The sequence below is a fragment of the Schistosoma mansoni genome, chromosome 3 (assembly GCF_000237925.1).
Source record: "Schistosoma mansoni strain Puerto Rico chromosome 3, complete genome".
Lineage (NCBI taxonomy): Eukaryota > Metazoa > Platyhelminthes > Trematoda > Strigeidida > Schistosomatidae > Schistosoma > Schistosoma mansoni.
In genome coordinates this window covers 20474148-20498569 of record NC_031497.1, presented here as the reverse complement: position 1 = coordinate 20498569, position 24422 = coordinate 20474148, and the positions used below count along the sequence as shown (strand labels likewise).

General features: G+C 34.1%; 2 non-coding genes across 2 annotated transcripts; both read right to left on the bottom strand.

Moving 5' to 3' along the window:
- Window positions 1–20596: 20596 nt before the first annotated feature.
- On the bottom strand, window positions 20597–20663 carry Smp_tRNA_00295_Gln_TTG.1.1. The gene has a single exon. It is a non-coding gene (tRNA).
- Window positions 20664–20931: 268 nt separating this feature from the next.
- Smp_tRNA_00228_Gln_TTG.1.1 lies at window positions 20932–20998 on the bottom strand. The gene has a single exon. It is a non-coding gene (tRNA).
- Between the last annotated feature and the right edge of the window lie 3424 nt (window positions 20999–24422).

Genomic DNA, 24422 nt, shown 5'->3' with positions numbered 1-24422 from the left:
CAGATGTTTGAACAGGCCGCCAATAATATATATATATATATATATATATATATATATTTCCTTGAAAAAGCTTGGACCAGATTACCAAGCGAAACGTTGGATTTACTTCAAATTCATTCGCTGAGATTTTACAAATATATTATTCTTCCTATTTAATGTCATTAATCAACTTGGCGTCCAAATACTGTGAAACGGTTCTCTCTAATTTAGACAAAAGTTCTTTTATATTATTCTGCAATCGCATCACATTATCAAAGAAAATGTACAACTGGTTTCTATGAATGATCGAAGACAATGAAGAGGAAATAGACGAATTGGTTTTAACATTGAATCCTAATCGGATGTAAATATCAGTGTTCTAGGAAAAGAGCATCTCATATTTTATTTAATTCTTCCAAACGACGGGCAAAGTAAAAATAGTATAAGGCGGAAATAGACAAACGTGTATTAAAATTTTGAACATAAAACAAGATATTAGGCAACGAAATAATGAAATGTTTAATCGCAGTAACTTTTGAGACATTTAGTCATTTTTAGCCATTTATTAGCTACATCCTCAGTAACGTACTACAACTACTAGGTTATTTAAACAGGAAGAATATGTATTTGTAGAATCTCAGCGAATGAATTTGAAGTGAATCCAATGTTTCGCCTGGCAATCAGTATACAATGAACTGGAGAACTATGTACCTATTTATATTCGATAATTTTGATGTTTGATTATATTTCCTTGAAAAATCTTGGATCAGATTGCCAGGCGAAACATTGGATTCACTTCAAATTCATTCGCTGAGATTTTACAAATATATATTATTCCTATTTAAAGTCTGTTGATGTATTCACGAATTCCTTTATTTTGTACTAACTTATTCGGAAATATTTTGAAGGTTTATATTAACAGTTCTTTTGTTGTTGAATGATTTTACCTGATGAAATAGGTGAGTCATTTATCAAAGTATTCAAAAGGGTAAATATAATTCTTGAGGAAGACTGATAAACGTCATTCTATATCATATAATATAGATGTGGGATTTGGATTTTCTTCAGTGTTACTTATGGATAGCGTAAAGGTATTGAGTAAACATGCATAACTAAAAGAGGCTTCTGAAGTTTTTCTTAAGAATGTGTGCAGAAATAGTGTAGTTTTTATGCAAAACTGAGCTTTAAAACATTCGAAATGAATGTTATAAGCTTTTAAAGAATTAAAAATACTGTTTTCATCTCATGAAGGAATATAAAATGAATGAAGCAAAACTGTCACATATAAGCGTGGATTGTAAGTGGCTTAAATTTGTTGTTTAAAGCTTCAATTAACCAGTAGGAAATGTCCTGACGTTGGTAAATTTGAAACATGTTTTCCACTGGTTATGGAGATAATAGATTGATATCAGAAGGAATTTTGTGAAGATTTCAATAATTTTATGGTTGAAATCATGAGTCAATTGAAGGTAGACCACTATGGAAAATCTGAAAGCACTGGACGGCCGTTTCGTCCTACTGTGGGACTCCTCAGCCCACTAGTGACTGACTTCAAGAGATATTTCCTGGAGTTCTAGTGAGAAGCAGTAACCAGTGGAGTTCAACCACGTCTATTGAGAGATATCAATTCACTGAAGATAATTGGGAAACGGTTGCTCAAACTTCGTGGATTGGTTGAAGTTAGACATTAACACCGTTGGATGCCGGCCAGCTCAGTGGTCTATCGGTTAAGTGCTCGCGCGAGACTGATTGGTCCTGGGTTGGAATCTCGCTCGTGTGCGGGATCGTGGATGCGCACTACTGAAGAGTCCCACAATAGAACGAGTTGGTCGTCAAGCAGTGCTTCGAGGTTTTCGATGGTGGTCTAGCTTCAATTGACTCATGATTTCAATTATAAAATAATGGATTGAAGTTAAACATCAAATCAGATGTGATTTTTAGTGTTAGTTTATTTCAAGCTGCATGATTTATTCATTAATTACTTGGCCAAGCAATTCAGTTTAGATAACATAGAACATCCATGATACTCTTCTTGGACTACAAATCTCTACAATCTCAATAATTATTTCTTTCCTAATTTATTAAAATAAAATGTATAACTTTCAGTGCATAGTAACAAGTTTAACTGTATGTGTAAGAGTAGATGCATTAAAAAAATGAAAGCAGCTAATGATTATGCCTTTGAAAAAAAATAACCATAATTAGTAATCAACTTTTAGATGTTCAATATCTTTATGACTGAGAAGCATGGTTGCTATGAAATTCAACAGTTGAATGATCTATTGACTTTATTCAGCCAGACAGAATGACAAGTAATTTATCTTTCGAAATGTAACTTTGTGCAAGTTTCATTTAAGGAAAAAATGATATATTAGAAAGAGGTACCACTTTACATTCATTGGTAATATAAACATTGTAAATGTAATGTATTTATAATAAGGTAAATTCATTAAAAACGAGATATTAACTTTGTTTCGCCACTAAGCAGTATTCGATAGTGAATATATCGTTTGGTAACAACTTCGGATCCGTTGGCCAGACACTATCAGCAACATTCTACTGTGGGAGAGAACAAACCAGATTCAATCCAGTGGAGGAAGAAATCAGGAAGAAGCGCTGCAAGTGGAAAGGACACACTTTAAGGAAATCACCCAATTGCGTCACAAGACAAGACCTCACATGGAATCCTGAAGGTCAAAGGAGAAGAGGAAGACCAAAGAACACATTACGTCGAGAAATGGAGACAGACATGAGAAGAATGAACAAAAGTTGGATAAAAGCAGAAAGTAAGGCCCAGGACAGAGTGTGTTGGAGAAAGCTGGTCGGCAGTCTATGCTTGACTGGGAGTAACAGGCGTAAGTATGTAAGTAACAACCGAAATTCTCACAATTACTTATTTCCAACAATGATATAATCCGTTCCATAATCACTATCTACAAACATTATTTATTCGAAAGTATAAGCTTATGTTTGCAATGAAATTCAATTACCATAAAGTACATACACACGTAAATATATATATGTATACGCAAGGGGTACAACATTTATTCAAAACAAATAGACTAAATATTTTTGTGATCATTTAATTACATCATCAGTATCAGAAAACTTTTCCGAAATTTAGTTCATTCATTTGTTTCATTCAAATGTATATTTATATATATACATGAATATTGAAAAGGAGGTGGATAGTGATTTCTATAGGTATCTGTTTATATAGAGATCACTAGGTAATCATATGAAAATTATAAATACGATTTATTTTTCTAGCGATTGCTTTCTAAATTCAAACTGCTTAACTTTTTTTTGTTTGGATTGTTAATGAAATGGTACCCGAATGATTCTTTACTGTTATAATCTCTTTCCAGCATACTGGGGGTATGTTCTTTCACTCATATTAGATAGATTAACATACTAAATTGTGTTATTTATACATCAAGTATTTACTGAACGATGGATCATATCATCCTAATTGGTTAATATCTATAATTTATTCAAAATTTTATAGATTACAAATATAATGTCCACAACGAAGTCTTAAGTTGATATAACATTGTTGAAAATAAATTGTAACTAGTTATCTGATGGGTGATTGTTTCTGATAGCATGATGAAGAAAGATATAAACATTGGGTTTTAACTAGAGGCTAGAATGAAGAAATGAGGCGATATTCTTAAAATTCGATTCGGAGTCCTGGGTTCGAATCCCGCGAGGCGAGGTCGTGGATGCGCACTGCTGAGGAGTCCCATAATAGGACGAGTTGGCCATCCAGTGCTTCCAGGTTTTTCTTGGTGGTCTAGCTTCAATTGGCTCACGCTTTCAACTATGAAAAATACTAAATCTCCACAAAATACCCCTTCTGATAATAAAATCAAATACTCTTGTAGGAGCACATAAAATACAATTCAGTTATGTGAAACTCTTTATAATTTTTACAATGGTATAAGTTGTTATGTCCTGTACCCCGTCAAATATCACGTGACTAAATTGCCAATTAGGACACTGTGCCAAACCAATAACGTGTTAACTAGTACAAGAAGCCTAGAGTCAACCTAAAGTCCTTATTTGTTCCTTTTACCTTGCCCTGCCCGTTGAGTCCAGAACACAGTCTCAGCTTCCACTTCATGAATCATATATTTCAGATATATGTGGTTTGTATACAAGCGGACCAGATCGCATCATCCCATAATATGAAAAATGTCAATTATAAAAGATCAGGCCTAAAGTGGCTGCGAGTGTGAGATACTGTGACGAATAAACTTGGGATAACTTAAGAATAGTAAGTCATATAATGATATCTAGTAGCTCAAATGAAAGCTGATAATAAGAGAAATATAGATACATATAATCTAGTTACTTAATGGTTATACAATAATTACATATATATAACATTCTATAATGCGATGGCGTTTGAATCGAACGGTACTGGGTTCGATTTCCAGAGTGAACATCAACTCTGAGATGCAGGTATATCCAGCTGACGAGTCCCATATAGGACGAAATGCGCATCCTGGATTCCATTGCTAGCCACTATCCATCTCTGTTTATAATGCTTATGAATTAAGGCTATATCGAGGCAATACGCACAGTATGCACATATTGCCACTAAGAGACTGATCAATCGCACCCCTAAACATCAATGGGAAGATTCAAACAAACAATACCAAGTGAATTTTTGATTCCATAAATAGTTCCCAGAAGTAAACCATAATTTAATCTTCTTCGGACACAACACAGAAGACCCATTTTGGCACTAAAAAAATTAATATATTGATTTTCACAATAATTTTTTCGTTCCTCACAGTTTTTACTTAATCTAACAGTTACATACCATATTTGATAACGTTTATCAATTGGTTCATATGTATGCAAACTGAACAAACAAATTTTAATCATAAAGTCATAGAAAAGATCTTACTTACCTACGCCTGTTACCCCTCATCGAGGAGCATAGGCCGCTCATCAGCATTCTCCATCCAACCCTGTCCCAAGCAATCCTTTCCATTTCGTTCCAGTTGTTATTCATCCTTTTCATATCTGCTTCTATTTCCCGGCGTATTGTGTTCTTTGTCCTTCCTCTTTGCTGCTCCCCTTCCGGATTCCAAGTTAGGGATTGCCTTGTAATGGCAATAGAAAAGATCTTACAAGTTTAAAAGCTAACAAACGAACCTTTAATAGAGCAATGTCAATAATTCATATTTACATTACAGCAGGAGTAGCTTTAGAAATTATGAATTCGGATAACATACATTTTTTTTAAAAAAAACTTACATAATTTGAAGCTTCGTTTAGTGTTTGTAGTCTAGGCTACAAACATATGACTACCCTATCACTTTAATGAATTTTTAATCAAGGTGTTAAATCATTTCTTTATTCCCCATAGTGTTAAACAGATGAACAGTAATACGAAGACGTACAGACTATAATACGCTTTTACACCAAGTTATTCCAGATAAAAGACAACAGTTTCAATGAGTCTTTGAATTGAAAATCACATGTTTGATTAGATGCGTAATTATTCTTGCATAACTGAATACTGCATTAGTTGTCGATACTTATTGATCTAATAAGTAGTTAGAAGAAAAAAAGGAAAGGAATGTGTTATGTTTGGAGAAATTTTTTCCTTTTTTCTTGTGGTCTCGTGAATACCTTCATTTACGTTTTACTTTCTATTTCTTCCGTTTATTTATTATGAAGGACAGAAGAAAAACAAGGGGGATCATGAAATAAAATCATACTAAACAGCAATTATTAGAATAGTAAAGGATAATTTAAAGTAAACATTATATAAATGGATTTTGGTCGCGCCAACTAGTGTCTCTTGCTTTAGATTCGGGTTACTAGATCGGCTATGACCAGAAAGTCCGCATTTTCTCTTATGAACCAGAAAAGTTAACACATCATAAGGGCAGCTTATAAGTAATTCAGTTCTTGTTACTCTATTGAAGTGGTTGAATATAATTCTCTGAAACAGATTTATCATTTCAGGATGCTATTCAAGGTATACTTGTATAAACATAAGCGAAATTAGTTAATTTTGATAGTTAAGTTCATGAGTCAATCTAAGCTAGACTAGTTATTATATTCAGTTACAGAATGGATACAACATTCATGTGAACATACACTCTGTCAAATCATTCATTTAAAACTCTTCCATTACATAGAGCACAAACTTCTACTTCATTAAAGTGGCGTCTATAGTCGAATACATGTACTATATGTTCTGTCATAAGTGTTTAGTATTTTTTGGATAGGTTTTATAATCACTGGCTAATTTCAAACTAATAAATAACACTATTTAATGCAATAAATGAAGCTTTTCATTGCTGATGGAATAGTCTTTTGTCTAAATATTGGAAGGATCATTTTATAACATAGATACCAGTTTATCTACTCATTAACGAGATATCGCTTGTATTTCTTAAATATCAATAGTTGAGTGATAATAAACAGAAACGTTTATACTTGAGCGAGGAAGCACATCGCAATTACTCTAATCAAGTTTATAACCCGCATTGTAGTAATAAATGAAGTACGGTATCTATGTATCAGCGACATTGAGATGTTGTGGGTACCCTTATGAAGAAAGCAACTAGAATTATTGCGCATACTTAATAATTATTGATACATAAAAGAACAAGTTAGACACTTAGCTGATTGTTCTAACCATGGGGATTTGACAATTAAAAAGATATTAAAAATATAATGTTATCGAGCACTATCCAAGTAACATAAGGATTCTTACGGAGAGAATATAAAATGAATAACTACGTTCAAGTATTCTCTTTACAAAAATGTAAAAGATATGAAATCATAAATGCTGTTTTACAGTACAAAGTGTATAATATTCACAAAAGCTCTAAGGTGAAACAGTTATGGATAAACATGAATAAAGTCAAAAGCATCGGAAGCTTACTGATGAAAGATTTACTAAAACTAATAAATTAATAAATTATAATCTGGAATTAATTACAGAATCCATGCGGGTTCATAGGTATGATCATGTTGATACAGAGAAAGCAAAATTACTTAAAATGACAGAGATAAACGGTTAAATTGTTTGAAAATATTTAGTTATCAAATCAGTTTGAGTGGAACTAATTAATCATTGTACGGGACCTGAGACATCCTGTCGAAGTGCGAATGGTGTATTAAGGTTGATTTCTAGTGACATTACAGAGTAAATTTAGTCATTGACAACTAGAAAAAATAGAAACAGAGATTAAAGAACAAAAACACCATTAATTAATATGACGGGTTTACTGGTATACATGAATCAGGTTGTTTATCTCCTGCTGATTCGGATAGATGTTATTGAAATTGCTCATCTTAACCAGCAATAGTGTGACTGTAAAGTATTATCAACAATGGAAGTTTAACAAATATACTCAAAATTAGCCACAGTTAAACACGATGTTATTGTAATGTCACTAGTGGAATGAGTTACAGTCACAGTTGTAAGTATTTTTAGAGCAATCCCAGAGGAAATGGTGAATAAATGACGATAGTGATTTTATTTCTTTGATAGATTGTTTCAGACTACTCGACAGTCTACTGAAAGAATAAGTAATATATAGAGAAGATTTTGAATGAGATATGTTCACTCTTGACATAGAGTTATGAATACTGTAACTAGGTAGTTCTGAATATTGGATTGGATTAATGGATGCAAAAGTAAACGAGTACACTAATTGAAGATCACCTTCACACAGAAAAGCCCTACCCATGCAAAAATAGTTGCAGATATTGTTCATGGAAGCTCTCAGTAGAAACTTACCAAAGGCACTACCTTGTATTACATCACTTGTAACTAGAACATCGTCCTACAAAGAAGAGTTTACTTTTACTATTTGGTGTCGGTGACTGAGGAAATAATTATATCAAGCAAGCAGATGGTTTTGATCTCTTGAGATGAGAGTTTGCTCATAAAAAGCTTATGGTTAACAATGTCAACAGCTTTAGAAATGTTAAAATATGATAAAAAACTGAACATCCTAGGCTCCTGTTAGTAAAGAATAAATCAAAGAAGTCACAACGACAGGTCATACCAAATCTAATTTTAAAGAAGGCATGCAGCGAATCTATGATATGTTTTCCAGTGAGTAATTCGCTGGAAACTTTAACACCAACAATTTTCTGTACCATTACAGAGGCAGCTGGACTAATTGTTCAGGCCTGTCTTATCTCCAATATGTACTGTGGTATGCTGAATGATGTTGTTCAGCAGGAAGGATAGGTGGCTGTTTTCAGTGAGAAGGTAAATGTTTTGGTAGAAGTAGTAGAGTATTAGGTTTGTGTATTTGAAATAGATGGATAAAATAAAGTGTTCTCTATGGCTCCGTTGGGTCTTGAAAAAGGTCATAGCCTGACTCATTTGCAGATATGTGAAAGAAATAGATTTTATACAGTTACTTTTTACGTGGGTAAGAGATATTTATATATTCATGTTGATTTGAAGTGTATTTAGAAAACATATCCATTCGTTGTGGTTGAGGAGTAATTGCTTCATGAACTATGACCTCTCTTTGTGCATAGTTGAAAAAGTGAGAAGGAATGTTATAAGCACAAGTAGATATTGTGTGAGATAATAGTGGGTATACACGTTGAACAAGCTGGTGTCTTATAGTCTGTCTAGAATTTCCTTTATATCTGCTTACAATAGGGTTATAGATAATTTTGTGTTTGTCAGCTACATAAGGTTTATTCGGTTGACATATAAAGGGTCTTGATAGACTAAGTATCACTTATAGGTCTAGATAGACTGGTGCATTACTGGATTGCTTACATTTTGTTGATAGGACTTTCAAACGTTCTTCATGATTTAATGTGTTAGATCTGTTGTTAAGTTCATCTTCGCTTGATGGAGCTTTGATTATCTTTTTAGAATTACTACTGAAACCGGATATTTCTCTATATGTATTTCCATTTTATTCGAATTAGAATTCGTACAGATGCTTTGAAAAGCTGAACTGCTAGTCAGTTCTTGATGATGTTAGATCATCGTTGTGTAAGCGTCTTATATTAATTAGCCATTAAGTCGAACAATGGTAATAATGGAGTGAATCTAATTATGATATTGTCCACTACAGAGGGAGTCAATGGGACTGAGGTAAGGTTAATAACGGAGTTGCTATAAACAGAGGTGTTTAGGCTTTCATCGGCTCATTTTTTTGGTAGACGTCCCATTTTGACTTTAATTGTAACAGTATACGCTATAGTATATGCAATAGTCAACTAAATATGCAAAAATTATGCAAAAGTAACCCAAACATCAAACGTACCAGACAGAAAAATGATATTAATTATAAGTCGAATATAAACAGGACTTTTTTCAAAGTTGAAATCATGAGTCAATTGAAGCTAGACCACCATCGAAAACCTGGAAGCACTGGACGGCCAACTCGTCCTATTATGGGACTCCTCAGCAGTGCGCACCCACGATCCCGCACTCGAGACTGGTAGGTCCTGGGTTGGAATCTCGCAAGTGCGGGATAGTGGATGCTCACTGCTAAGGAGTCCCATGATAGGACGAAACGGCCGTCCAGTGCTTCCAGGTTTTCGATGGTGGTCTAGCTTCAATTGACTCATGATTTCAACCTTGAAAAATACTGAAATCTCCACCAGTCCCCTTCTGATTATAAACAGGACTGTGAGTCGGTGGAAACTATACTTCAAAATTAGTAACCGACTATAATATATGCTTGAGAAATACTGTTTTCCAATCTGAAACCAACTAGAGAATAATATTTAAAAAAGGAGGATTAAGTAAATGTATTGATCTTATTCGGGACTTGTCAGTAATTTGGACCCTTTAATTTACCAAACCCAGGACAATTGAGATCTTTCTAGAACTTGTTGATACTTTTGAAATGCTATTAGCTCGAAGTTTAGAGATTAAAAGTTCTCGTTGATATGTAAATTGTAAACTGATTAATCATGTGAATAATGGAAATAATCATTGGTCATATGCATTCAGTCAACCAAAAAATAAGTAATGAAAACCATATCTTTAGTGTTGAACTATCCAAGAACATTTTAGGCCATTGAATATGTGTTCTATATTTACTTATTTCTTACTTACTTACTTACACCTGTTACTCCCAATCGAGTATAGACCGACGACCAGCATTCTCTAACCCACACTGTCCTCCGCCTTCCTTTCTAGTTCTATCCAACTTTTGTTCATTCTTTTCATGTCTATCTGCATTTGTCGGCGTAATGTGTTCTTTAGTCTTCCTCTTCTCCTTTGACCTTCAGGATTCCATGCGAGGTCTTGTCTTGTGACGCAATTGGGTGATTTCCTCAAGGTGTGCTCAATCCACTTCCAGCGTTTCTTCCTGATTTCTTCCTCCACTGGATTGAATCTGGTTTGTTCTCTCCCACAGTAACTTGTTGCTGATAGTGTCTGGCCATCGGATCCGAAGTATCTTGCGTAGACAGCTGTTAATAAACACTTGTCTGTATCTTCTGGATGATGGCTTTCGTAGTTCTCCATGTCTCCGCCCCATATTGAGTGAAAAATCTAATAACTATGAGGAAAGTTAATCAGTTTTATTTTTCTCAGATCACTTTGTTATTGATGAAGCCAATCAAAACTCAAGGAAATGGTCATATAGTGTTTCAGTTTGTCTTAATTTGCTAAAAGCAATGGTGATAAAGTATATACTAGTTATTTGATTGGTTGAAAGCTTTTGAAAATCCTCATCGCCGTATTCAACTGAAGATGACTAAATAATTTAGTTTTTAAAACGTAATATTGAAATTAACTATCATTCTGGAAATGAATGCTTTAAAAAGGGGTTAATAATAGTCGAGAAAACCAGCGGTGTTCCAGTCAAGTAAATGGATATTGAAATTGATATGCAGCACCGAGTACTAGTAATCAGGAATGAAAATAGACAAATTCAGTTTGCTAGAAATGATATCATGGACAAGAAAAGGGTAAAAAACGTAATGTGATCAGATAAATGGTCTGATATCAAACTATTTAGGCATTCTATAAAATAAATTCACTTAGTGTTGTTTGTTTGAATCTTCCCATTGATGTTTAGGACTGCGACTGGTCAGTCTCTAATTGGCATATGTGCATACTGTGTGTATTGCCTCGAAATAGCCTTAATTCACAAGCATTGTAAGCAAACATGAATAGTGGCTATCAGGACTCAGTACTTACTTACTTACTTACTTACTTACTTACTTACACCTGTTACTCCCAATCGAGTATAGACCGACGACCAGCATTCTCTAACCCACACTGTCCTCCGCCTTCCTTTCTAGTTCTATCCAACTTTTGTTCATTCTTTTCATGTCTATCTGCATTTGTCGGCGTAATGTGTTCTTTAGTCTTCCTCTTCTCCTTTGACCTTCAGGATTCCATGCGAGGTCTTGTCTTGTGACGCAATTGGGTGATTTCCTCAAGGTGTGCTCAATCCACTTCCAGCGTTTCTTCCTGATTTCTTCCTCCACTGGATTGAATCTGGTTTGTTCTCTCCCACAGTAACTTGTTGCTGATAGTGTCTGGCCATCGGATCCGAAGTATCTTGCGTAGACAGCTGTTAATAAACACTTGTCTGTATCTTCTGGATGATGGCTTTCGTAGTTCTCCACGTCTCCGCCCCATACAGTAGAACTCTCTTGACATTCGTGTTGAAAATTCTGATCTTGGTGTTAGTTGACAATTGTTTTGAGTTATAGATGTTCTTCAGTTGTAGATATGCTGCTCTTGCTCTTCCGATTCGCGTCTTCATATCAGCATCAGATCCACCGTGTTTATCAATTATGCTGCCAAGATATGTAAAGGTTTCCACATTCCCCAAAGCTTCTCTGTCAAGTGTAATTCGGTTGGTGCATGTTGTATTGTATCGGAGAGTCTTGCTTTTCCCTTTGTTTATATTGAGACCTACTGCTGCTGAGGTTGCTGCTACACTGGTCGTTTTCATCAGGACTTAGTAGCTCAGCGGATAACGCGATGGCACTTGAAGCGAACGGTACTGGGTTCGAGTCCCAGAGTAAACATCAACTCTGAGATGCAGGTACATTCAGCTGACGAGTCCTAAATAGGACGAAACGCACGTCCTGGATTCCACTGTTAGCCACTATCCATCCTTGCTTACTATTCTTTAAAATATTTTATAGGTAGTAGTTTATTTATTAAATGCTTCATATTAGCAGTTGTACATGCATCAACTCATTTGGGTCTCGAATTATCAGTCGTTAGAAGCAAGTAATATTTAATAAGATTAAAGAAATTCACTCTGCTTAAATAGGAATAATATATTTGTAAAATCTCAGCGAATGAATTTGAACCAGATTGCTAGGCGAAAAGTTGGATTTACTTCAAATTGATTCGCTGAGATTTTACAAATACATTATTATCAGAGGGGGTTTTGTGGAGATTTAGTATTTTCATAGTTGAAAGCGTGAGCCAATTGAAGCTAGACAACCATGGAAAACGTGGAAGCACTAGACGGCCGTTTCGTCTTATTGTGGGACTTCTCAGCTCACCAGTGACTGATTTCAATATATATTTTCTAGAGTTCTAGTGAGAAGCAGTGACCAACGAAGTTCAACCAGGTCTGTTGTGAGATATCAACTCACTGAAGACAATGGCGGACGGTTGCTCAAATTCGTGGATAGGTTGAAGTTAGACATTAAAACCGTTGGATGACGGCTTAGTGGTCTATTGGTTAAATGCTCGCGCGCGAGACTGGTAGGTCGTGGGTTCGAATTTCGTGAGGCGGGATCGTGGATGCGCACTGCTGGGGAGTCCCACAATAGGTCGAGTTGGCCGTCGAATGCTTTTTGGTTTTTCATGGTCGTAGAGGATCAAGAGAGACCATGGGGTCCACACTTGGGGGAAAAATTTATTCCTATTTATTGTCTTAAATCAACTCGGCGTCCAAATACTGTGAAACTATTCGCTCTAATTCAGACGAAAGTTTTTAGATTTACTCTGCTTAGTGGGTATTTAATAAATTCAGTAACCGAAAATCCTGTAAACACTCGTTCTTTAATCGTAATAAATCCATCATTAAATGTTATTTAAAACATGAACATTAAAAAAAGCCAGAAACAATGAGATTTGTCTTCTTTGGATTTCTGAAACATTTCCAAACATTTATAGAAGTCAAAACTATTTATGCAAAAGAATGTTATGAAATCTTTTATTCTGTACATCAATGTATCAATTTCAGGCTATTGTACTGCTTACATATTGTTAAATAGTTTTGGGAAGTATAAAAGGCTGTTGGAAATTGGTTAAAATAATCAGAATTTAACCAACAAGTCGTCGGATAGAGAGTAGGTTGATTCGCGATACCAGTTAATATCAGTTTCTTGTACATGAAAATAAAGTATGACTCAAAGCCAAGTACTTAAACCTGAGGAAAACTTGAGGAATCCAGAAGGGAAGCGGAAAGGAGGAAGGCCAAAGAACACATAGAAGCAGATATTAAAATGATGAATAACAACTGGAAAGTATTACCCAAGACAAGGTTGGATGAAGAATGTTGGTGTGTGGCCTCTGCTCCTCCATGAGGAGTAACAGGCGTAAGTAAGTAAAAGTATTATTATTATTATTATTATGATATCTTCAGCAATATATACTACTGAAATTGATTTTCAATAAGTAGTTTAATTCATGAAATGTTTAGAATTTATCTTAAAAATATACTTCAAATAGCTTTATTTATTCATATTTATTCATCACATGACAGAAAAAACATTGAATAATCTGTAAACAAATAAATGTTTTTGATAAATATATATTGAAATGACATTTTTTTATTGTTTTGTTTTCGTTAGCAAAAGTTAAAAATCTAGAATAAGTAAAAAATAACAAAATTTGTTTTATAATTCTTAATATTGCACGAAAATCCGACTCACACGTCCTCGTCGTGCCTCCTGAATCATGGCAACCATTCCATGTGAGCGGTAATGTGGGTGATGGGAATCGGCCTAATCAACCACTCTACCTATACGAATGCTACAAAGAATCATTGCATAACTATTGAGGGTTCAAAAGGATGGTAAAAAAGAGTCTGCCTCCAAAAAAAACTGAATGAGAATGTTACGTAATGGTTCTGCGTAAGCAGTGCAAAAAGAGCTATCCCTCCCCGGTAGTTGTGCCATGCTTCAATGTAGCACTCTTCTCCAGAAGGGCTTACTAGGCTTCACCATTTTCCTATGGCTGGAATGGGTCATATATAAGTTTTATAGATGGTTTCAATATTACTTTCTATGAATATTATAAGTAATATCTATTAAAATTGATTAAAACGTTTGTTCAGGTAAATGTCAATAGTTTGGACTGAAAATTTGTATGATTCGCTTAACTTATTTCCATATAGATGAAATGATGAATGACTAAAATTATGACGATGTATATCATCTGGATAAAGTGAAACAAATAATTATAATATAATTATCACTCTAAATGCATACTGTATTCAAAACAACAATACACTACCTGATTATACATTAATTAACTTAATAAATACTATAAAAGTACAACGGTACTGAAAGTAAAGTAATGAGCGTCGTTTTGAAGAAGTTAACAACATTCCATTGTAATTAAATCACAACACAAAAATTTATTCTTTAAAAGATAAATTGTTTATGCACGAAAAGCAATATTAAACAAATCGATTGTCTTTTGACCATGTGATATCAAGTTCACGCTTCATCAGAATAAATGATAATAAATGTGGGTTTTGTGTTTTTGGTTATTCACATGTATCATCACTCATTCGATATGTTCGATTCATTTTATTGATAGATTAGAATAAAAAAACATTGAATGATTGAATGGTTAGAAAACTTGTTTTATCAAACTTTTGTTTTTAGCCTTGAGTAACTGTTTGATTAGATATCAGATGGATAACTCATAGTTACGTCGTCCTAGTAACATCGTTTATAATTAATCGGAGGCTATGTATCATTTAAAATATGCATCTGAAGTCAGTCGGTCAGTGTTTCTTTCAATGTTAAGCAGATAATAAGCGAGTGTACGGTTTAAAACACACTCTTCTTTTTAGTCTCAGTTTTCGTAAAGTACGCCAAAAGATTAAATTACTACCCCTTCTTTCTGTTTTTTCAGTGATAGTGCTTCAGTGCTTCGGTGGACACGATTGAAAATAACACAAGGAAGAAACTTGTCCACAGTTGACTGAAGCAATGATCGCTTTGCTCGGTAGAAAGAAACCAGCTTAGCTGCTCGTTATTATCAACTTTTATAGCTTTTAAAGTAAAATTATTATTTTCAGCTGTTTTATAACCCTTGAAGCAAAGTCATGTCATTCTGTCATTTTATATAAAGTTGATAATAGAAATACTACTGCTGAGGAGTCCCACAATAGGACGAAACGGCTGCCCAATGCTTCCAGGTTTTCCCTGGTGATCTAGCTTCATTCAACTGACGCTTTCAACTACGAAAATAATAAATCTCCACAAAAACCCCTTCTGGTAATAATATCTAAATGTTTCACTGAATAAATAACGGAGTAACAGTTTAGTTAACATGATCTTTGTTGAAATTCAGCTGTAATAAATGATTTTCATTTTAAGATATTATATAACGTGTTATATGTTATAAACATGATCACCATACCCACAATAATCCCTGTTTTTAATATTTTACCCATCTTCTGTACCTTGAAACTAGTGATTGTCAGGCACAAAACAATAGCTCAGAATGGGAATCTTTTACATTAAAACCATAGGATGTGTAACTCTGACCTACTTATCTTTACAGTGAAGCATTTCAAGTTTTCCAGAAAATTAACAATCAAATCGCTTTCACTCTGACAAGTTTATTTAAAATTCTCTATGTGTATACTTTCAACACTTAGAGAATAAATACACTGAAAATTTATGTGCATACCCGCAACTCTGTCACGGATCTAATACTAAACATTTACGTTTCGTCAAGGTCACTATAGCTTCCAGTTACTCGTTTGAAGTCTATAGGTCAAAATTTTCAACTTTGAGATCTCAACGTAGCTTCATATTCATTCAATCCTATTGTTAGTAACTTTCTCACTGTTGTTATTGACTGAAATTTAATTCATTATATGCGATCCGACTAAATTTGTTTAATCAATCGTTGATGCTTTTAATGACCATGTTTTATTTCTATTTCCCCTTTAGAACATCATGTATTTCATCGATACTTCCCGTTATAAATTGACAAAAATATTTTTTTGCAGTTGGTACTGGATTTAGAAAATGTTTTCACTTGAACTACAGATCTAATAGTCAGAAACTGTGATTTAACTGGAAATTGAAATTGATATACCTGGATGTAAGAAAAAAGAATAATATTAATGAAAATAATGTTTAGCTTATCCACTTCAGACAAAAAGACATTTGAACTAACTGTACAGTTATTTATATTTATATATAAATGCATTGATTATTAAATTCACTCTGAGTGGATAACGCGATGGCGTTTGAAGAGAAAGGTACTGGGTTCAAGTCCAAGAGTGAACATCAACTATGAGATGCAGGTACATCCAGCTGACGAGTCCCAAATAGGACGAAACGCGCGTCTAACTGGATTCCACTCCTAGCCACTATCCATCTTCGCATTCATTATTAGTTAGCGAAATACCATTTTTAAATGATACCGCTAAGTTAACATGTTACTGTGAATTCATACAACGAGATATCGCATTAACCTGATGTGAAGCAGAATATCATACTAAATTTAATAAACCAATATTTAACATTAAATCAATGCTCAATGAAATGTTATACAAACGGTTGGTCTGCTGAATGATAGTGTAACACGTGTTACCATCAGTCACAAAAGGCTGGGGAAGACCTGAAACCACAACACACAATGTTAATCGAGAATTTCACACCAAGAGAGAACATGGAGTGGAAGCCATCAGTCCTTTATTTTCGAAAATTAAAGTTTGCGGGGTCTGTACAGGAAAGAAAGTTAGTTTACAAAATAGTCTTATGAATCATCTTGTAAGTTCAGCGTATTCAAGGCTTGCTCTTCTTCTTCCAACGAGTTTATCCTTGGTCGCCCTGCAAAAGGAAGAAAACAGAATCTGTTAACAACATTATACATGGTGATTTCAACTCCGTAAGATGTTAGATAACTGACATAAAGTTTAAATTATCTAATCTTAACTATTGATTAAAACATAAAATTATCACCAAGATGCATTTTACTGTAAAAAAGAAATCTATTCATGCATCTCTTAAATGCTTACGAAATGTGCAACCAGTCTTATTACTTATTCTTTATAATATTACTAATGTAATATACCAATTATTAGTTGATAGAATACCTAAACAATGTTAAAAATGACATTGCAGTGAAAGCATGATCAAAAGTAAAGTGCCATAGACAAGATGATTTAGTTCTACTTAGTAGAGACTTTCATTATACTAGTTTCATTGTATTAAACTTTTCTGCAAAAGAGTTCTCATATGCTCACTAATGACTGGCTCCACGAGGTATTTCCTGAAGTTCTAGTGAAAAGCAGTAACCAGTGGAGTTCAACCAGGTCTGTTGGGAGATATCAACACACTGAAGACATTGGTGAATGGTTGCTCAATTTCGTGGATTGGTTGAAGTTAGACATTAACACCATTGAATGCCGGCCAGCTCAGTGGCTTATCGGTTAAGTGCTCGCGCGCGAGACTGGTTGGTCGTGGGTTCGAATTTCGTGAGGCGGGATCGTGGATGCGCACTGCTGAAGAGTCCCATAATAGGATGAGACGGCCGTCCAATGCTTCCAGGTTTTCCTTGGTTGTCTAAGCTTCAATTGACTCATGATTTCAACTATATACAAAAGCTCTCATATTTATAATGAATTTCATAATCATACTTGTATTCATTAAGAACTCAGAAAGCTTTTCAGGTTTTCAATGGTGATCTGAATTATATCGTTTTATGATTTCATCGAAACTTTATAAACATAATCGACTAATTATTATATCTGACATATTCATTCATGTTACCGAAATGAATATTTGACTGTCATTTATAAATATGCAAATTTTGTTTATTTGTAATGAACATAAATATGCAATCATTTTGATTTTAAATTTTGCGCGTAAATACGATCAAACATTTAGACATCGTCTATTCTTTGCTTAAAGTCTTTGAATGTATCATTAATGTTTTAGTCAAAGATGTCAACTTATAGCTTTTAATATGATTGATTTAAATGGATATCAATAATTTGGAACTAGGCACGTTAGGTCTAATTTCTTCGACTAGTTAAAACTGTATGTTGACTTCTGAGGAGTTCGCATTTCATTAGTAATATCCGTAGTTTAGTAATTCTAACTAACTGATTTCGACTTCTAGAATATATTGAGTCATAAATAAATATTAACTATCAAAGAAATGCATATTTTCATAGTTCAAATCACAAAATAATTTTAGCTAAACCACTACTGAAATCCTGGAAGGATTGGATGGCAATGTCATTCTAGTAGGAGACTCCTCTTCTCAACAAATCCCTCTAGACTATCAGCAATCATGTATTCGCTGGTGAGTAGCTGCAAAATGCAACTCATAGAGTTTTAGTGAGGATCCGTGACCAGTAGAGTTCAACCATATCGAGTGTGAGGCAGTGATCACCCAGGAAATGGATGAAGGTTGTGCAAAATCGTAAAATTATTGAAGTTAGATGTTAAAACCGTTGAACCTCACTGTAGTCGATGGGCTAGATGCTAAGTCTACGCGGGCAAGAGTGAAGGTAATGGGCTCAATATTTCAGATTCCAGGTCATGGATGCTCACTGCTGATTAGTCTCATACAAGGACGAAACGCCCGTCCAGTTCATCTGGGTTTTCATTAGTGGTTCTCCATTTAAAGCATGAATGTTCTTAAATCTCCAGAAGTCCTCTTATCTCAAACTACATATTTTCAATGAAATTAAGTTTTTTTTAGGAAATACTTCGTTAGCTGCATATGTTCAGATATTTGGGCGTTTTTATGGTATAACTAAGCTGCAATCTATGAATTGGGTGTATTGCCTAGAAACACATAAAATCGATATCTACAGAAATAGTTATATTAGCATTTTAAAGGCCCAGTTGACCAATAGTTTTGTAGTGATCCTAATCTTATTAAGATTCAGAAATGTATTACCTATTGACAATGATAGATTATAACAAAGAATAGTAAATGTATTGAATTACCTCATGAATTATAAAATAGAAAATTGGCTGTGATGTATTCAATATGTATAAAACTAATCCAGTAATTACACTAGTCCTTTGATCGGGTAAATTACAATGGTGCAATATAAATCATTACAGTTCTTGAGATGATGTTTTCTTTTGAACAAAACTCTAAAGCTGAGAAAGTAGTAGGCTTATCGAATTTGTTAAGGGATATTTATCTGTTTATGTTGCTAAGTCAAATGCCATAGCTTTATTCATGAAATAATTATGCTTCCGATCAAATATGCTAAGTTTTACTGGGAGTGAACAGAATGTATGAGTCAAAGGTAAATTGATATGATATTACACCTCCGTTTTACTTGAATGTTTCCTTATCGACTGTTTGAGAGTTTGGTTTATATAAAAATAAAGATAAAGACCTTTTAATGACATTAAAGTATCTTGATGAAATATGACGTAGTGACGTGTTGGGGTTTAGATGATCTCTACAGTAAATGTTATATTTTCACAGTTAGGAATGTTATTGAATACTGAAAGTAAAACGCTTAAATTTATATGAACTGGAACTGTGAAGGAATACCACTATTGAGTGATTCAAGAGTAATCTTTAACAAGAAAGTCATTTTTTACATTGTTAAGAGAACTTCATTTTATTCAAGAGAAATAGTTTTCTCTCCTGTTTGTACGTAACCAAAATACTTATAAAGAAGATCATTTTGTAGTAGAGTATAAAATTAATGGTTGTAATCACAATCAGTGTCGAGCCACCTAGACTAGTGGCCACATTGCTACTTGATCGATGGCATTTGATCAGCACTAAGAAGGACTTGACACGCATGACACTGATCACCACCCAGTGATCAATCAATTGTGATTACATCTCAGTCCTACAGGAGATCGGTCGCGGCCGGAATAGCTTAGTGGTAACGTCTCTGACTGTGAAGCTGAGTGACACGGGATCGAATCCGTCAGGGAGCGCCAGTTCCCTCAACAATATAGGTTGACCTTGCTGACCAGTGCCAAGTAGCATGAAACCCGGATCCAGTGTTTCCTGTTGACCGCCTCCGACCACCATCTTATGAATAATTGTCTCTAAGTTTTACTGTAAAAACTATAATATGTTGATGTTGTTGCTATAGAAAAACCGAATATATTCATAATCTATGAAATTGATTTTGTAGAGTTTTATGATGTAGATGGCATTTCATCATCATCACATTGCAAACTGAGGAACAGTGGACAAATGTTTTATCCTAGTATGGGGCACTTCAACAGTACGTTTCCACTAGTCTTCCAGCAATCGAATTCGGGCGGCTTCAGTTTTTGAGGACAGGGCTTAGCCATTAGAAAAATTGAGTGAATATCAAATGTGATAAGTCTTGCTGAACTCAGTGGAATCCAGGACGCGCGTTTTGTCCTATTTGAGACTCGTCAGCAGGATGTACATGCATCTCAGGGTTGACGTTCACTCTGGGACTCGAACCCAGTATCTTTCGCTTCAAACGCCATCGCGTTATCCACTCAGCTACTGAGTTGTGATAGCCACTTGCTTGTGCAATGGGGTGAATTTTAAATTCACTTGGTATTGTTTGTTCGAATCTTCCCATTGTTAATTAGGACTGCAATTGATCAGTCTCTTATTGGCATATGTGCATCCTGTGCGGACTGCCTCGATATTGCCTGAAGTCACAAGCTTTATAAGCAATGATAGACAGTGGCTAGCAGTGGAATCCAGTTTCGTCGCGTTTCGTCCTATGTGGGATTCGTCAGCTGGATATACCTGCATCTCAGAGATGATGTTTACTCTGGGACTCGAACCCAGTATCTTTCGCTTCAAACGCCATCGCCTTATCCACTTAGCTACTGATTTTCCTCTCTACCTAATAGCTGGAAATTTATTTGACAAATACATTGTTGTTACCTTATAAAGGGTATATATATAGGAACTATCCATTGAAACAGTTTATATATATATATATATATATATATATATATATATAATTGTTCACAGTGTAATCCATTTTAATTTACATCTGGTTAATAAACAATTTTGTTATTGAAACATTAGCACGTGTATAAGGCTTAACGAAAATATGATGTTTACTAAAACACATATATCATATGTATCTTGTATATATATAGATATGCATAGTAACTGAATAGAAACATGTAACATAAACATATTTAACATAAAAACTATTGAATATCGAATGTTATAGTTTGTTTAAAGTGTAATTTTGGTTTCTGTTTATTAATTAAAAATTCGATTAAGACGTAATATGAACTACTAGTCGAAATGGTATTGAATAAGGTGAATAATGTTAACATGTTATGATGTGTACTACTGCTGTCAACAAATATAAGTAGTATATATCATCAATTGAAAGTGTAATGCTTGGTGGGAGAAAATTAAGAAGATCAAAGAAAAGAGAAAGAGAATAGATGTGAAAACGAAGGAACAATCAGGTTTGAGACGATTGATTGACATTTTGTAAATGATTTATTTACTGTATGGATCTCAGATTTTACTAAGAGATTTTGTAATCTTGTGTTGAAATACATTCGATTGTCCACAATTGTGTTCTCGGTCACTACAATATTATCTACATTACTATTCAATAACAATTCTGTTTGATCAATTTCAAAATTAATTTGAATCCCAAAACTCAAATTTAAAAAAAAGAAGCAATGATAAAAGTAAAATTTCTTTACTTACTTACTGTTACCCCCCGTGGAGGAGCATAGGCCGCTCATCAGCATTCTCTGTCCAACCTTGTCCTGTACAATCCTTTCCAGTTCCTTCCAGTTAACATTCATCCTTTTCATATCTGCTTCCATTTCTCGATACACTGTGTTCTTTGGTCTTCCTCTTTTTCGCTTCCCTTTAACATTCCAAGTTAACGCTTGCCTCGTGATTCAGTTTGGTGATTTCCTCAATGTATGTCCGATCCACTTCCAACGTCTTTTCCTAATTTCCTTTCCAGCTAGAAGCTGATTTGTCCTCTCCGATAAAACACTGTTACTGATGGTATCTGACCAGCGAATGTTGAGTATTTTGCGTAGACAAGTGTTTATAAATATTTGTACCTTCTTGACGATGGTTGTAGTAGTTGTCCACGTTTCAGCTGCGTACAGTAAGACTGACCGTCTTGACGTTCATATTGAAAAATCTCACTTTGAAATTAGTTGACAATTGTTTTGAGTTCCACCAAACCCTGCTTGTAGCTCTTCTAGAGTTACTGCCGGTCCCAAGCCCGTTTAAAGGAGGAGGGTCGGGCATGGGGTTAGCGACCCCATCCCGTAGAAAAGCTAACTGGCTAAAAAAACGCCAACCAGAAAAAAAATAATTAAATAAACGAACTATATAAAATGTTAGTTTCTTAAAATATGAAATATTTCAAATGCAATGAACATGTGTTAGATGGTTTGAAGTAATTAGTTGTAATCTATGAACAAAGGTTACGCACTGTTTGACATTGTTTCCTACTTGGTAATCAGTGTAAAAAAACACTTAGAGATGCAGAAAATCATTTGAGATCAATTGTAACCTTTCTCACTAACAGTCAGTAATTCTAGTTTGAGTCTCATGATAAACATCAGTTACCTTAAATATGTATCATCATGATATGTGTGAACCAGCATCATACCTGGTTCCAGGGCACCTTGCTGATTCCACCCAGTCATTTGACATATAGTTTTATTTTACATGTTATTTACTGAAGTCTCTCAAGACAAAATCATATTCTTTTGTCTAGAACAGTATCAAAATGATATTCTGTAGCTTATCTTGAAAGCTTGATATCACTAAGTTAGATCAACAGTTGTATTTGAATAATGCTTTGTTTCGTTATTTAAAGTTCACAATAAAACTATTCAAGATGTCATAAAGTCATGTGTTACCTGTATTAAGTAAAGTTTATTTATAAAACGTTAATATTCATTAGGTTGCCAACTTATAAGTAGTTTTTAAAACTTTTTTCTTAGTGGAGTTTGATCATATCAGAAAATTCTAGACTACTTGATTCTTATTGCGGATATTTTGAAGATAATTGTCATTATCTCAATCAAAATTATAGGTATTCATTGGACTAATCATATTACAATCAAATCAAACCTTTAAGATAGGAGGGGGCGTACCTGTGACTTATATGGTGAATTGTCATATACGATAATAAGATACAAAAACTACCTTAGGAATGTGCTTTTCCTGAAAATCCTGTGCCACTTTTGTTTTGGAGATCAAAACACTTCTCTGAGATTATAGTTTTTACGACTATATAACAAATAAATAACATTTTAAGAATAACTGTAGAATGCATACTAACTGAAACATGTGATTAGATTGATATAGAGATCAATGTTACATGTTAAGCAAAAATATATTTAAAGTTGAACTGTTTGAATAGACGTGGTCAACAAATTGTTATGAGAGAACATTAGTCACAAGGATTATACTAATGTGAGGGAGAAGTTAAGAACCAGTAATTTTTAGTAGGGCAACAGGTTTATGTCGCTGAAGTATCTATAGCTTACTTAGGATCAATTCAAGCGTCATTACAAAGTAATCATAATCATTTTCAGCATGAAAAAATAAAACAAAAATCGAGAGCAGAGAACAACATTAGTAAACGTTGTTGTTATAAGTCTGACAAAATACAGGTCCCTAGTTGTTTTATCTTCTACTAGTTTGGATAGATATTATTGAAATTGTTCATATTAACTGTAAAATATCATCAACAATGGAAGCTTAACAAATATACTCAAAAATAACCATAATTAAACATTATGTTATTGTAATGTCACCAGTAGAATGGGATACAGTCACAGTTGTAAGTATTTTTAGGGCAATTTCAAAGGATACGTAACCATCAATCTAGTGAACAAGTGATGATGGTGATATTATTTCACTAATAGATTATTTCAGACTATTCGACAGTCTCAGATGTTTACTGATAGAATAAGTAATGTGTAAAGAAGATTTTGAATGAGATATATTCACTCTTGACATAGAGTTATCAATACTATAACTAGATAGTTCTGCATATTGGATTTGATCAATAGATGAAAAAGATAGTTGTTTCCGTACATTCCAGTAAGAAGTTAGATTTAGTTTAGGTCTCTGCTCCTGTAAAGTATTGAGTTCAAGTCTAATACAACTGGATTCGTACAATCATTACCAAGTTTTAAAAGTGTCAATCATCGCTAAACAATATTAGTAATGAATTTATTCACTAATAAATCTTAATAATATCCTTTTCTGAGAAGATGATATTGTCAATTGAAATTCTCTA